Source organism: Balaenoptera acutorostrata, chromosome X, assembly GCF_949987535.1.
Source record: "Balaenoptera acutorostrata chromosome X, mBalAcu1.1, whole genome shotgun sequence".
NCBI classification, from domain to species: domain Eukaryota; kingdom Metazoa; phylum Chordata; class Mammalia; order Artiodactyla; family Balaenopteridae; genus Balaenoptera; species Balaenoptera acutorostrata.
Window position 1 is genome coordinate 119919278 of NC_080085.1, and position 14949 is coordinate 119934226.

The window sequence follows — 14949 nt, forward strand, 5'->3', positions numbered from 1 at the left end:
AGCCACAGACATGCAAATAAACCAGCACATGTTTCACTTATTAAAAAGCAAACTGGCAAACTATCTAAAATCCAAATTTATATGAGAAATAAGAGCTGGAGTGGGGGGGGGAGAGGCGTGCACACACTCTGTTCTATATTTTCAGTGCTTTGTACTTCACCAAATCGTTGCAGCTGAAACTTTAGTTATTTCAGAGTCACGGTGGGGAAGCCCTACAGAAAGTCCCACAGCATCTTCTGTGAGTCACCTGTCTCTTCGGTATTCTTTGTTATTTGACAGTCTACTAGTCCCATTTAGGTGTCTTAAATTTAGCACCCCTCCCCCTCCCCTGCCCCCCCCCCGCCACAAACAGGCAGCTGCTGCTGCGAGAGTGTCTTTTTAAATGGCTCCATAAATGAATAAGTAAAGACTATGGCTGTTCCAGTGGCCTGTTTTGGCTCAATGGTACAAACTCCCAGCTGGTGAATTCCCCAGGAAGTACCGCTACAAGAACAATCTGTTTGATTGACGCAGTGAAGTCTGAAAATTGTTATGACATGAAGCTCCCTATCCAGATTGGAAGGAAACTTTGGCTAATACAATCTTTTGAAGACAATAATGTGAAAGTCCACCTTACATACTTTAATTTTTGGCCAGGGCCGTCATGAAGCTCAGTTATTCCAAATTACTAGTCGGTTTTTTTTTTTTTTAAAGGATTTTCTTATTTATTTATTTATTTATTTATTTATTTATTTATTATTTTTGGCTGTGTTGGGTCTTCGGTTCGTGCGAGGGCTTTCTCCAGTTGCGGCAAGCGGGGGCCACTCTTCATCGCGGTGCGGGGACCGCTCTTCATCGCGGTGCGCGGGCCTTTCTCTATCGCGGCCCCTCCCGTCGCGGGGCACAGGCTCCAGACGCGCAGGCTCAGCAATTGTGGCTCACGGGCCCAGCTGCTCCGTGGCATGTGGGATCTTCCCAGACCAGGGCTCGAACCCGTGTCCCCTGCATTAGCAGGCAGATTCTCAACCACTGCGCCACCAGGGAAGCCCTACTAGTCGGTTTTGAAATATTATATTTGATACTTGAACAGGCTCTGAAAAGGCACATCATTCCTTTGTTTCAGTGAAATAACCTCATTATAAGATATTTTAGGAGAAAATATTCAGAAAAGCAAGCAATAAAGTTCAGCTGAAAAAAGGAAGTTGTTCCAAGAGAGATTAGTTGCTCATTAATCCTCAACACTAGTCTGAGGTTGTGTGTATGTGTGTGTGTGTGTGTGTGTGTGTGTGTGTGTGTAAGAGCGAGAGAAAAAAGGAAAATTAATTAATTAAAAAATTAACTTAAGAAAAAAAATTTTCCACAGATGGCTGGTTCTGGAACACTAGGCAGTTTAGAAAATGCCAGAGGGTTTCCCACATAGGGCCAAGAAAAACTATTTTACCTCTTTTTAAAAGAAGCAGGGGCGGGGGCTTCCCTGGTGGCGCAGTGGTTGAGAATCTGCCTGCTAATGCAGGGCACACGGGTTCGAGCCCTGGTCTGGGAAGATCCCACATGCCGCGGAGCAACTGGGCCCGTGAGCCACAACTACTGACCCTGCGCGACTGGAGCCTGTGCTCCGCAGCAAGAGAGGCCGTGATAGTGAGAGGCCCGTGCACCGCGATGAAGAGCGGCCCCCGCTTGCCACAACTAGAGAAAGCACTCGCGCGGAAACGAAGACCCAACACAGCCAAAAATAAATAAATAAATAAAAGAAAAGAAGCAGGGGCAGGAGGACCAAGAAACAGAGAAAGAGATGAAAAACCTGAACCTCTCTCTACAAATACCCAACAATGGTCTGGCTGCAAGAAGTCAGACAACATATAGTAACTAGTTTGGCACTGAGAAGTCCAAAGAAAAGAAAGTGTATGAGAGAAGTTCCCTTCTCACCCTTTTCTACCTTCCTCACCACTGCCCCACTCATTTTGCTTCCTCTGTTGTTTTTAAATTCAGCTGTTCATCGACCTCAGCACTCAAGGACATGCTGGGTCCACTGAGCTCCCTGGAAATGAGGGGGCACAGCCAGGATCTCTGTCTGTACAAAAGGGGTTCTCAGTGCCCTAGAGTGTGCTCTTTTAGTCCCTTCCCTCCTTTAGCCTGCTAGCCCTGGAAAATATTCTCTAGGTCAGAGTGGGCAGAGGTCACCCCAAGTCAAGATCCAGGCCTTACTTAAGCCTAAAATTCCTTCATTCATAACTGATTCCTTCTTTCAAAGCCAGGCTGTCTGCTTCTCCCTGGTCTTGTGAGGCCTGGGAACCCGTGTCAATTCTCCTTCAAGCATCATGTTGATTCAGGGGTTCAGTTCAAGCCAAGGCTCCTGTGGTTTCAAGTTATTTTTGATCTGACTATGCAATTAAGATAGTTTCATCCCTGTGTGCTGAACAGCTATTATACTTACTGCAGTTGTTCCTGCTTGGTTTGAGGGAATAGTGAGTGAGCAATACCCGTGCATTTTAAGAAGACACAGGGAACTTAATTTTGGAAGATTTCATAAACTCTTAGAATCTATGTATCTACAATGTGCCCTTCTGGCTGGGCCTTTGGGAAATGTATCTTAAGCACCTAGCATACTGTAGTTAACCAGACATTAATTCTGAGCAAAGGGACACTATGAAAAGCATTTCATTCCTGTTTATGAAGAATATGCAGATTATTTTGCAGTAGATTGTTTCAGTATTCTGTAAGTGCTCATTACATGCAGGCAGTTTGGCTGAGATGTAATGGCACTTAATTCTTGAAAGAAAAGCAAAGTCTTTACCTTCATATAAAACAGATGGCAAAAGTGTGTGCCTGACCACTTTCTTAATAGGCACCAGGATAAAACAGAGCATCAAAAGGTCCTATTTTAAAAGAAAAAAAGCAATCTGCTGAGAAGAAAAAAAAAAGCAAGGAGCAATAATGTCATCAACTTAATTAAGGCTGATACGGGACTGGAGGCACTTCGTCATCAGTTTCCCAGGTAATCAGGTGAGGAGGGACCCCATCCTGGGTATAAGCACATGAAGCCTCTCTCTCATTCACTCTGTATCTCTGTCTCCGACACACACACACACACACACACACACACACACACACACACACACGGGTGCATTTCTCCCTCCTGCTCCACTACCTCCTGGAAGCCTAACTGAGAAGAGGACTAGACGACACACATCAAATTCAAGGCTGGCTACTGGGTAGGCTATTCTCACTCGTTAGCCAGTGTCGTTTTTTCTTTAACACGTATTGTATCTCTAAGAAGTTGTAATAGGGACTTTCTGTCTTATGCTTTAATTCCCTGGCGTTTACACTGCTTAACCTGACCATCCACACTTTGAGATCAAGATGTTCCAACTGTGAATGACTGCAGTCCAGCCTCCCTAAACTGTTAGGGCAAAAGAATGGATTTTCCTCTTTCTGAGAAGAGCCCAAGTTGCTATATAAGGTACCTCATAAACATCATCAATACAAATCCAACATCTAAGAGTTTTTTCCCAAGTATAATACACAGCATATTTGCATTTCTGAAAGGAAACAATGTTTTTATTGTTAGAATCTAGCCGTATTCTCTTTCTGCTAATGAGAAAATTGGTGTGAAAGCTACATTCTCCTAAGTCATGATCAAAAATGTGTAAGAAGAGAATATTTGAATAAGAAATGATAGTAAGAAGCACTTAACTAAAGTGGAGAAGTTGGGACATGGCAAAATGGTCTGGAAAGAGGACAGATTTGGAATCAGAAGGCTTGAGTTCAACTTCCAATTCTGCCACTTATTTACGAACTATGTGTCCTTTGGCAAATCACTTCATCTCTCTGAACATGTGTCCTCGTCTATGAAGACATAATAATAACCTGTGCCCTGTCTATCTCACAAGGTGGTTGCAGGGATCAAACAAAGAAATGAGCACAAAAACACTATACACTTTAAAGTGTTAGACTAGGTCAATTACCATTATTATACATGAGCAGGATACACAACAATACATAATTTGTAAGTCAAAGACCATTATTAACTATTCTGTTTCCTCCCACTTTTTCAAGGATTCAAGTGCCCTGATCTAGACATAGAGGTTGCACACATTAAGGCATTTGGGTGTTTCACGAAAACAAAACTGAAGAAACAGAAAACAATGTCAATAGACTATTATTCTTCAGCCATTCAAATAATGATGTGGAAGAATATATGAGGGAATATTCATGACAAAAAGAAAAGGCTTCGGGCTTCCCTGGTGGCGCAGTGGTTGAGAATCTGCCTGCTAATGCAGGGGACACGGGTTCGAGCCCTGGTCTGGGAAGATCCCACATGCCACGGAGCAACTAGGTCCGTGAGCCACAGCTACTGAGCCTGCGCGTCTGGAGCCTGTGCCCCGCAATGGGAGGGGCCACGATAGTGAAAGGCCCGCGCACCGCGATGAAGAGTGGTCCCCGCACCGCGATGAAGAGTGGCCCCCACTTACCACAACTAGAGAAAGCCCTCGCACGAACCGAAGACCCAACACAGTCAAAAAAATAAAATAAATAAATAAATAAAGTAGCTATAAAAAAAAAAAAAAGAAAAGAAAAGGCTTCAAACATGATATGTATAACACTACTATATATAAAATAGATAACAAATAAGGACCTACTGTATAGCACAGGGAACTCTACTCAATACTCTGTAATGGCCTATATGGGAAAAGAATCTAAAGAAGAGTGGATATATGTATATGTATAACTGCTTCACTTTGCTGTACACCTGAAACTAACACAACACTGTAAATCAACTATACTCCAGTAAAAATTTTAAAAAAAAAGTATGTATAGAGAATTCTAAATATATATATATTTATATAGAGAGAAAGAGAGAGGTAGAGAGGGAGAGGTAGAGAGAGAGAGAGAGAAACAGACAGCCACTATAAGGAACTATAATAGAATATTAACATTGGTTGTCTCTGCTTAGGAGGATTTTTTAAATGGATACTTTTTCGTATTTTCCAATTTTTCTACAAACACACATTACACTGATAAACAGAAAATTAAAATGCACAAAATCAGGTATTCTTTTAGAGATAGGGACGGGACAGAGGGAGAAAAGGAGAGAGAGGGATGGACAAAGAGAGAGGGAGGGGCTCAAAATTCTTGTCCCACCTACGATGATAAGAAAGTTACAAGGATATTTCAATAATTACTGAAGAGACTTATGAGGGTAGAGCTTCTTACGAGCAGACCAGCTGAATTCTCATGAAGCACTGGACTGGTAGGGTAGATTCTGGTGAAATGGCTTTGAAATCGAGTTCCGATACACCTTGGCCATGCAGTGGTTGCCGGTGCCCTCTGTATGGGAAACCCTGCCCTGCGCTCCCTTCAGTAAGCATACAGATAGAGTGCAGACCAGGGTCTCCCAACAGCAGCTGAGTCAACGTTCCACTTCAGATTTTCTCTTCAGTTGTGATTTTAGGTGGAAATGGATGGCTCGTTGAGTTCCCTTTTCCTTTGGAATTGTCCTGCTGCAGTGACGAGTACTGGCTGATGAGGGGAGACCGAGACCTTGTAGATCAGTTTGTCCCCTGTGAATAACTGTACTTTTGGACTTTCTATAAATCTTTTTAATTCAGTCTTAGAAAAAAGGCAAAATCTGACAATATAATACATGATAAGATCCTCAGCGTCTTCCAAGAATTATAGGCTGAAGTCAGCGTGTCCCTATACGGACTGTACCAGCAAATAATAAGATTGAACATTTATTACCTCTCTGTGCTTCTAACACTGTCAAATGCTGTGCCTGTGTAAGGACTCCATGAGGTCTATACTACTATTACCCCCATTTTAGAAATAGGGAAACTAAAGGACAGAAAGATTAATTTCTTTATCCAAAATCAGAAACCTTATTATAAGCAGCTGAGCTGGGTCTCCAATCCATGTCGCCTGACAGAGCCCTCCCTCTTAACCTCTGCAAGCATCTTGAAGGCAAATATTAAGTGTCATTTATTAATGATGCTGGAGCCTGCTTAAACCTAGGGCATCAAAAAGCTGTTGCCACAGGGTGAGAAGTAGGGTTATTCTGTTCTATTTTGGAGATAGAGACCACGACGCCATTGTTGGCTATCTTGAGTCTGAAAAGCCATTAGCAATAGACAACTGTAGAGATGCAGTAGCCAGTTGGATATACAGGTCTGGTTCTCAAGAGGGAAGCTGTTTGCATATGGATGGTAACTGGAGCCTGCGAATAGATTTAATAATCTGAGAATATGTGCAGAAAAGAAGACAGCCATTGAGGCTGAAACCTGGGGGTTAGCGACGGCACCAACATTTAAGAAGAGATGAAGGAAAGGGAGGAATCAAAAGAAAAATAGAGAGAAAGGAGTGTTGGGAAAGCCAAAGAGAAGAGTTCATTTCCATGAGGAGGAGGTGATGAATCTAGTCCAATGCTGCGTGAAGAAGAAATAAGGTGAGAACTGAAGGGAACAGTGGATTTTGTTTGGTGGTCACTGGAGACCTTAGCAAGAGGAGTTTAAGGATAGTAATAAGGGCAGAAGATAAAGTAAAAAGCATTGAGGAATTAAGAAGTAGATAAGAAAACAGACCAAGCAAAGATAAAGTTGGCTCTTGGCTATCAAGGGAAAGAGACAGTCTGAGAGGGAAACAGAGTCCCAGGAGAGACTTTTTAGGGTTGGACTCCTGAAATGATCTGTATGCCAATGGGAAAAAGCTAGTGGTCAAGGAGATAGTTAAAGTATGGGAAAAAGAATAACTGATGGATCTAGGTCTACATGGCTTTGGGAAATGACACAATCAAGGGAAAGATAGAGGGCTTGGCCCTGAAAAGGAAGAAAAGGATTTCTTTTGGGAGAGGGAGGTTGAACTGAATGACCTGTAAATCTGTCACAGTATTAATACTCTTTGATGAAGGACGAAAAAAATCTTATCGCTATTGCAGTGAGTTTTGGATGGCGAGGAAGGAAAAGTACTCCTATGGACTTAGGCTTGTTCTATATGGCACAGAATAAAGTAATGTTAAAAGGATCCAGTCTACTTCAGACAACTACCAGTAACCCCCTCACCTGACGCTAAACCTAGACTTTTTTCAGCAAAGAGGTCTCTCTCTCTTTTTCTGTCTTACTGGATTTCTTCTAAAAGCTGAGAACGAAATGTGATACCTTTGCATGAAAGGGACATGCAACATACAATCTACATGTACACTGACAAGAATATATTGGAAATATGTCACTTTAATAATGTGGATTGGGGCTCCCTCCCCCACCCCTGACCCCATGCTGTCCTTACCATCTCTAGATTCCCCTTCCTGCTTCTCCCTAAAATACCTTTAGGATTTCTCCTGTGTGCATAACAAATAACAGCATGATGTACATTTCAGCACTCCTTCAAAGAGGTTCCCAGGTGCGGAGACAAGCAGTAGAAGATCTTGTGTTTTTTCCTTTAGATCTAAATAGTCTGAATCTCAGTATTGCTCATGGGAACTGTTTCAAAGGCTGAAGTGTCAGAATCAGAAAGGAAAGAAATGTGTGGGTGGCAAGTTGCTACATGCAAACCTGTCATATTCTTCTTTCATTTTCAGACCTGAATATTCATGGATGCAGAAATTATAGCTTATTCCAGAGTTTTTATTGTCAGCATCAAATATAGCAAAAAATGTCAAGAAGATAAGATTGGTCTATTTAAGTGAAAATGTTCAACAAATTTGATCTTTAACTCAAATAGCTCTATCTGTTAATGAGCCCTTTCATTCCCTTTGAATATACTTTAAGAGAGGGTTCTGGGGTAAAGTACAGAGTAAAATCTCATTTATTCAAATTTCACTACTTTGAAATTTACAGTAACTTAAAAACAGAATGGGGAGAAACTTATCCTTGTTTCGTGATCAATTTAGACATGAGTACAAAATAATGACACTGAAGAAGAAACTTTAAAAATATTTGTTAATCAAATTTTTAAAATGTATGCATAAAGATTGTTTTATGACAACAATAAAAAAGAAAACATTCTAAACATTCATCAATAGAGGACTGGATAAGCAAATTATGGTGCATACATACAACAGAATATTACCCGCTTTTAAAAATGATGATATGGATGTACATTTACTGACAAAATATGTGCACAAGATGTAAGTAAAAAAAGCAAGTTACAGAACAGCACATACAGAATTATCACATTTATGTACAACAAAGTACATATATGTGTGTATACATATATACATAAAGAGGCATATGGGTGACAGACACTGAAATCTCTGGGTGGTGAGTTTGTGGTGATGTTTAACTTCTTTTCATTTTTATATAAAATAAAAAATAGAACTAAAAAAGTACCTCTGAACAAACTTTTCTGGAATTCACATGTAAACAACTGAGACATTAATTATACATCATTTCATTAAATCAGGTCATCTCAGGACCCTTACCAAAAAAGGAATAAGCATAGTTTGAGTTAATCTAGGGAACAGGTGTTATTGCATCTCTTTAAAAAAATACTTTATAAGACTGACCCACTTCGTAATTCTTTTTTAGTAGTGAGTGGGTTTTGTGTGTGTGTGTGTGTGTGTGTGTGTGAATTGAACAGCAAGTCTCAAAGTTGTTCTTTAGCTGTGGCACACACACACACACACACACACACACACACACACACACATCACCACCATCACCACCACCAACCACCACCATCATTTCCATTATTAATCTACATCATCATAAAGGATATTAAAAGATATTAAACTTGATTATATAACTCTTAGTGGAAATAAATGTATACTTAAAATACTCATAGTGTTTCCTAGCAACAACTCTAAACAAATGAGAAAGGAATCAATGGTTGGACTATAGGAGTTCAACATAAATTAGGCTGAATGACATCTCCACTTCATACAGTGGGATACTCTTAGCCAGAAAAACCTCTGGTTTTCATATTTATACTTACCAGTTTTTTAAATAAATCACCATTTCCATATAATGGAGTAGGATAAAATTATGAATCTTACAAACATAGTCAACATTTATCAATATGTCTTCCTCATACAGAACTTGGATATTTATCCATCATACTGATTTGAGTTTAAGCATTACCCTTGGAAGTTGTTTCAAGCCTGACCTAATTAATCAATTAATTAAATATTTCAATAGATATTTATTGAGCACCCATTGTATGTCAGGCACTGTTCCAGGCACTGAAAATAGGTCACTGAACAAAATAAAGACCCTGCCCTCAAGGAGCTGACATTCTAGTAGAGAGAGACAATAAATAAACATGTACATATTCATTCAACAGAAACAGTGAACAAAACAAAATTCTTGCCTGCGTATAATTTATGTTCTAGTATATGGATACAAAAAACATACAAATAAACATTTTATTCAACAAATATACATGGAACATATTTATCATGATTTGACCTATTTATACGTACTACATAAATTACGGACAGTGGGAGATGGAGAATAAGGGGGACAATGTGCTATTTTAAATTAGGGAAGCTTTACAGATGAACTTATTTGCAAAGCAGAAATAGAGACACAGATGTAGAGAACAAACGTATGGATACCAAAGAGGGAAGGGAGGGTGGGATGAACTGGGAGATTGGGATTGACATATATATATATACTAACTAATATGTATAAAATAGATAACTAACGAGAAACTACTGTATAGCACAGGGAACTCTACTCAGTGCTCTGTGGTGACCTAAATGGGAAGGAAATCCAAAAAAGAGGGGATATATGTATACGTATAGCTGATTCTCTTTGCTGTACAGCAGAAACTAACACAACACTGTAAAGCAACTATACTCCAATAAAAATTAATTTAAAATAAATAAGTAAATAAATTAGAGACGTTTCTTTGATAAGGTGATATTTGAATAGGGGCCTCAGGGTAGTGAGAGAGGGAGCAGTGGGTCTATCTAGGGAAGAGGAGTCCAGTGAGAAGGAACAGCCAGTGTGAAGGTTCTAAAGCAGGGGAGGCTTGTCATGATGTGAGGAAGGAACAGCATGAAAGCCACTGTGACTTGAGCATAGTGAGTGCTGAGTGAGAAGCTAGTGAGTATGGGGAGGGTGCAGTCAGACAGAGAGCTGGGGGACCATGTCACAGAGGGTCTTACAGTCCATACTAAGGACTTTGAAGTTTGCCCTGAAGAAGCCATTAGAGGAAGCTGAACAGAGGAGTTATTATACGATCTGACTTACATTTAAAAAGGATGAGTGGAGAATAGAGTGGGGAAGCACGGGACGTAAGAAGGAAGACTAATTAGGAGGCTGTGGCCATAATCCGGGTATGAGAGGGGGAACCTAAAAGGTAGAAATGGAGGCGATGAGAACTGGCTTGGTTCTCAAGTTGCATATATCCTGAAGCAAAAGCCAAGATTTGCTGATGCACTGGGTGTGTAATGTTAGAGAAAGGAAAGACAAAGACAACTCCAAGGACGTTAACCTAAGCAACTGGAAGGATGGGGTTGCCATTTTATTGAGATGGAGAAGCTTGTGGGGTAGAGAAAATCTGGGGAAGGGATATGAATATTTCTATTTGGACAAGCTAACTGAAGGATGCTAATTACGCACCGAAATGGAGATGTTAAAGAAACAACTGGAAATAAGATTCTAGATTTTAGATAAGAGGTCCAGGCTGGAGGATTTGGGGAGTCACCCATATATGGATAGTATTTACAAGTCATGAGAGCAGTACATCAAGAGAGTAAATATAGATAAAGAACAGATCCAAGAACTGAGTCCTGGGGCCCACCAAAGTCTAAAGGTGAAGAAGATAAGAAAGAACTAACAAAGGAAACTTGGAAGGATTGGCCAGTGAGGGAGGAGAAAAACCAAGAGAGTGTGGTATCCTGGAGGCCAAGTGAAGAAAGTGTTTTTAGGAGGAAGGGGTGGTGAATTGCAGCCACCACCAGGGTTAGGTCAAATAAGAGGAACAGTGAGGACTGGACACTAGATTTGGAAATGTGGAGGTAACTGGTCATTTCGAGAAGAGTAATTGGGTGGAATAATGGAGGGGGGTGCTGGCAAAAGCCAGACTGGAATAGGTTTAAGGGAGAATGAGAGAAGATGAGGGGAGATGCACATACAATTCTTTGAGGGGTTGTGCTGTAACAGGAAACTAATAAATGGATTGGTAGCTGGTGAGGGATGTATAATCAAGGGAGATTTTCCTTATTTAAATGGGAAAAATGAGAGCATGTTTGTATGCTGATGGGGATTATACGTTAGGAAAATATGATGATATAGGAGGGAGGGGTGATCATTTCTGGAGCGATCATCTTGAGTAAGAGATATGGGATTGAATCCAGTGGAAAATTGTAAGGGCTGGCTTTATATAGGAGCAAGGAAAAAGTGACATAATAACAGGGGGGGACAGGCAGAGTATGTAGGCACAGATATACGTGGGTAAGAGATAAGCTGGAGGAAGTACAAGGGAAATTTTATTTTCTATTTTCTCTGTGAAACAAGAATCTTAGCCTGAAGAGCGGGAGGAGACATTCAGGATTTCAGGAGAAAAAAGTATGAAACAATTAAGTAGCTTGGTATACAAGTAATTCAACTAGGGAAATTCTAAAATACTAATACTAATATGGAAAAGGAGGTAGAAGAAGAAGGCTTTATATATGCTAACATATTTAAATCCCTCAACCTTATGACTTAGTTTTCTATTACTATTTAGTTTTCTATTACTATCCCCATATTACAGATGAGAAAACAAAGTCAAGTCAGCAATTCATCTGTGTAGTAGGCTTACTGGGCAGCATGGATGGTCCACCAATGATCAAGAATTTAAAGTGCAAGAGGGAAGAGATATGGGAACATATGTATATGTATAACTGATTCACTTTGTTATAAAGCAGAAACTAACACACCATTGTAAAGCAATTATACTCCAATAAAGATGTTAAAAAAAAAAAGAATTTAAAGTGAAATCAGATAGTGGCATTGTGTTCACCTCCAGCAGCACTTGTACAGATGTCGAATTGGCAAAGATGTGAATTTAACGAGGGCGGGGGTGTTGCCAGTGATTAACAATGGGGGGAGAGAGGGGAAGCTGAATTAAATTGATAGTGTATGAAAGAGTGATTATCATGACGGATTGTGTCACCTAAGCAGGGGAAGCAGATAAGTGAGGAAATGGAATTGTTAGAGTCTGGGGACTAGAAAGAATGAACTATATAGGCAGAAGGTGGTAGTCAAAGAATGGGATGCTTGAAATTGCGTTGGGGGTAAAGGCTACTTTGAATGATAGTCTAACGTTTTCCTTAAGAGTGGATGGCTGAGGTAGGATGGACAAGATCATTGAAGAAGAAAAGTTCAAAGAACTGAGAGGTCAGAGCACTTGAGAGTCATCTACACGGACACTGAAATCATCAAGATTTGCAGCAAGAGTAATGTGGGAGGGTGTTTGTCAAGGGGCAATGGATAGTAGTGTTGGAGAGAATGATAATCAAACACAAGAAACACTCCCCTTACCTCCTCTTCAAAGAAGGTACAATCAAAGGAGGACTAAAAAGCGGTGTATGGCCCAAAGGTAAACTAAGAATGGAGAAAAAAACACTTGGGAGTTCTCACGGTTATGGTTCCGAAGACCACCCCAAACCCTTGCCATTTTCCCAAATAATCAGTTCACTGTTCCTATCAATTTGCTACTTGCTAACTTCTGCTGCTATGAGCCCGTTAATTCTATGGCTACTCTCTCATGCCCTTTTTTTCCCAATGAAGCAAACTAGACTTTGTATGATGCAACAGCAGAGCTCAAGCATTGTGATAGCTCCAAACAGAAAGTTTGTTAGATATACATATTTTTTTAAAAGTCCTAGTTGCCTAGTCCAAGAAATAGGATTTACCCTACACAAAGGCAAAAGATAAATGAAATCTAAATCTCTCTTAAATTTGAACTACTCATGATTTTGTCACGAAAACCTTGAGAAATCCTAATAGTCATCTGCTACATTTGAAACTACACGCTATACCACACGCAACAATAATTCTGTGAAAGGAAAATTCTTGTGATTTTTCTATCTTATTATTTAATTAATATATTTTCACATCGAGGCAATTCTGATCGTCTAATGTGCACCTTAGTGACAATGTCACATATTAATTAAATCAACACACAAACAAAAGGGAGTGAAAAGCTGACGTAGCTTAGACACTGTCTAAAGGACACCCTGTTTTGCTTTTTTATCTTTTATAAAGGTAATATAAAAAATTAATTTTAGAAACTTTGATAAAGGTGTAAAAATAAGAATCACATATGATTCTACCATGCAGTAATAACCATTTTTTAATCTTTTGGGGTATGTGTCTCTTTTCTAGGAAATGAGAGCCAAGAGATGGGGCCTGAATCCTCTAAGAGGTTTTGTTTTTGTTCTTGTACCTTCTCAATCTTTGCATTTTGTAATAATTCAGGCTTTTGTTAAATTATGGAGAAAATACATGCTAGTTGTTAAGGCATCATGACTATTAATGAAAGGTTTTGCTCTAGATGAGAAATATCTGTTTTGAATGAATAAAAGCACCTTCAATCTGCAGCAGAATGGCTTAGTATAGAGGTACTGGGGGTGACCAAAGATTAGAGACAGCAGAAAAAAACATAGAGAGGAAAAAGCTAAAAAGCCCATACTTCAGTGAACCTGCACCTATTTGGTCCTTACAAGATCTGACAGCCTGGCAGCCTAAGAAAACAGGGTGAGCTGACACTGGCACAGGCGAGGTTTATGGGGCCATTCGAGGTTCGAAAGCATGTCAAAAAGTGGATGGGATTAATGCACTTGGAAAACCCAGTTAAATGTCTAGCAATGATTTATTTCCATGAATACATGTTTTCTTCCCCAGTATGCGTCACTGAATTCAGAAACCCTTAACTGGTCCCTCAGTCTCCCTATCTATAAAAAAGGTAGGCTGTAAAGGGAAAATGGTATATTATCTGAATTTGAGTAGATCACTTTTGTGGAGACGGTAGTGATTTCCTTATAAGGAATTCACAAAATTATGAATTCCTACCCATAAATCAGCCAATCAGAAACTTAAAAGGTTGGGGGGAATATGATTAACATTGCAAATGGCTCTTTCAAATTTAGTTGATTCTTTCCCAGAGAGCTTTTCATACTTCACTACATCATGCACGGCCTGTTAGAGCCATGCACTCATAGAACATCTCTGCAAAACAGAAGAGTGGAGCTGGTGATGAACTATGGGATGATATCTTAGGAAATAAAGCTGCGTTCCAAATAAATTATCCTGTGAAATGGATAACTAAGCAGTTAGATTCAGTCATGTCAGTTTTTCTTTTAGTATCTTTCATGTGTTCTGTGCTCCTTTTGATAAATGGCTATACCGCTCACACCTATATTGGGTCGAAATCAAAGCTAGAAAGAGGAAAGCGCTGACTGTGAAACTATCACGATGTCCTATTTGTGCACATTTATGACTGGACCATATGGTTTTCAAGATAGATAGGTGAGCCATGGAAATTCTGAGCTCTGAAATGGTCCCAGACTTATATAACATGAACTTGCATGAGTGTAGTGTTTTTTTGGTTTTTTCCACTGATATTCTTCAGTTCATTTAACTTAGAAGAGCTTTCAGCTCATAATGAGCAAAGAAGTACACTCAACCAAGTACACCAGGATAACAAAGCACCCACAAGAGACGGTTTTCTTTATAAAAAAGTTTCATAAAACACTCAAAAAAAAACCTGATTGCCTTTTCATAAGTTGCACTTATATGCTAAAATTAAATTTTAGATTCTACAATTGCATGAACCTCATGAAAAGTTTCCGAAACTTTTGTTACACAGAAGGATGCCTTAAGTCCAATGTTCGTTCAACCACAGTGATGGGGATGCAGACATTTGTTGAGCACCTATCTATGTCAGACAATTCACAGAAGTAACCTTCATGAACCCCAGAAATACGTACAGGGTTGGCCAAAAAGTTCGTTCGGGTTTTTCATATTACAAAAGACCGAACGAACT

The 14949-nt window shown here is 39.8% G+C and overlaps 1 protein-coding gene across 5 annotated transcripts in view; it reads right to left on the bottom strand.

Moving 5' to 3' along the window:
* Nucleotides 1-14949, bottom strand: part of FGF13 (fibroblast growth factor 13) — a 525181-nt gene that overhangs the window by 28432 nt on the left and 481800 nt on the right. The gene's annotated exons all lie outside the window — the stretch shown is intronic.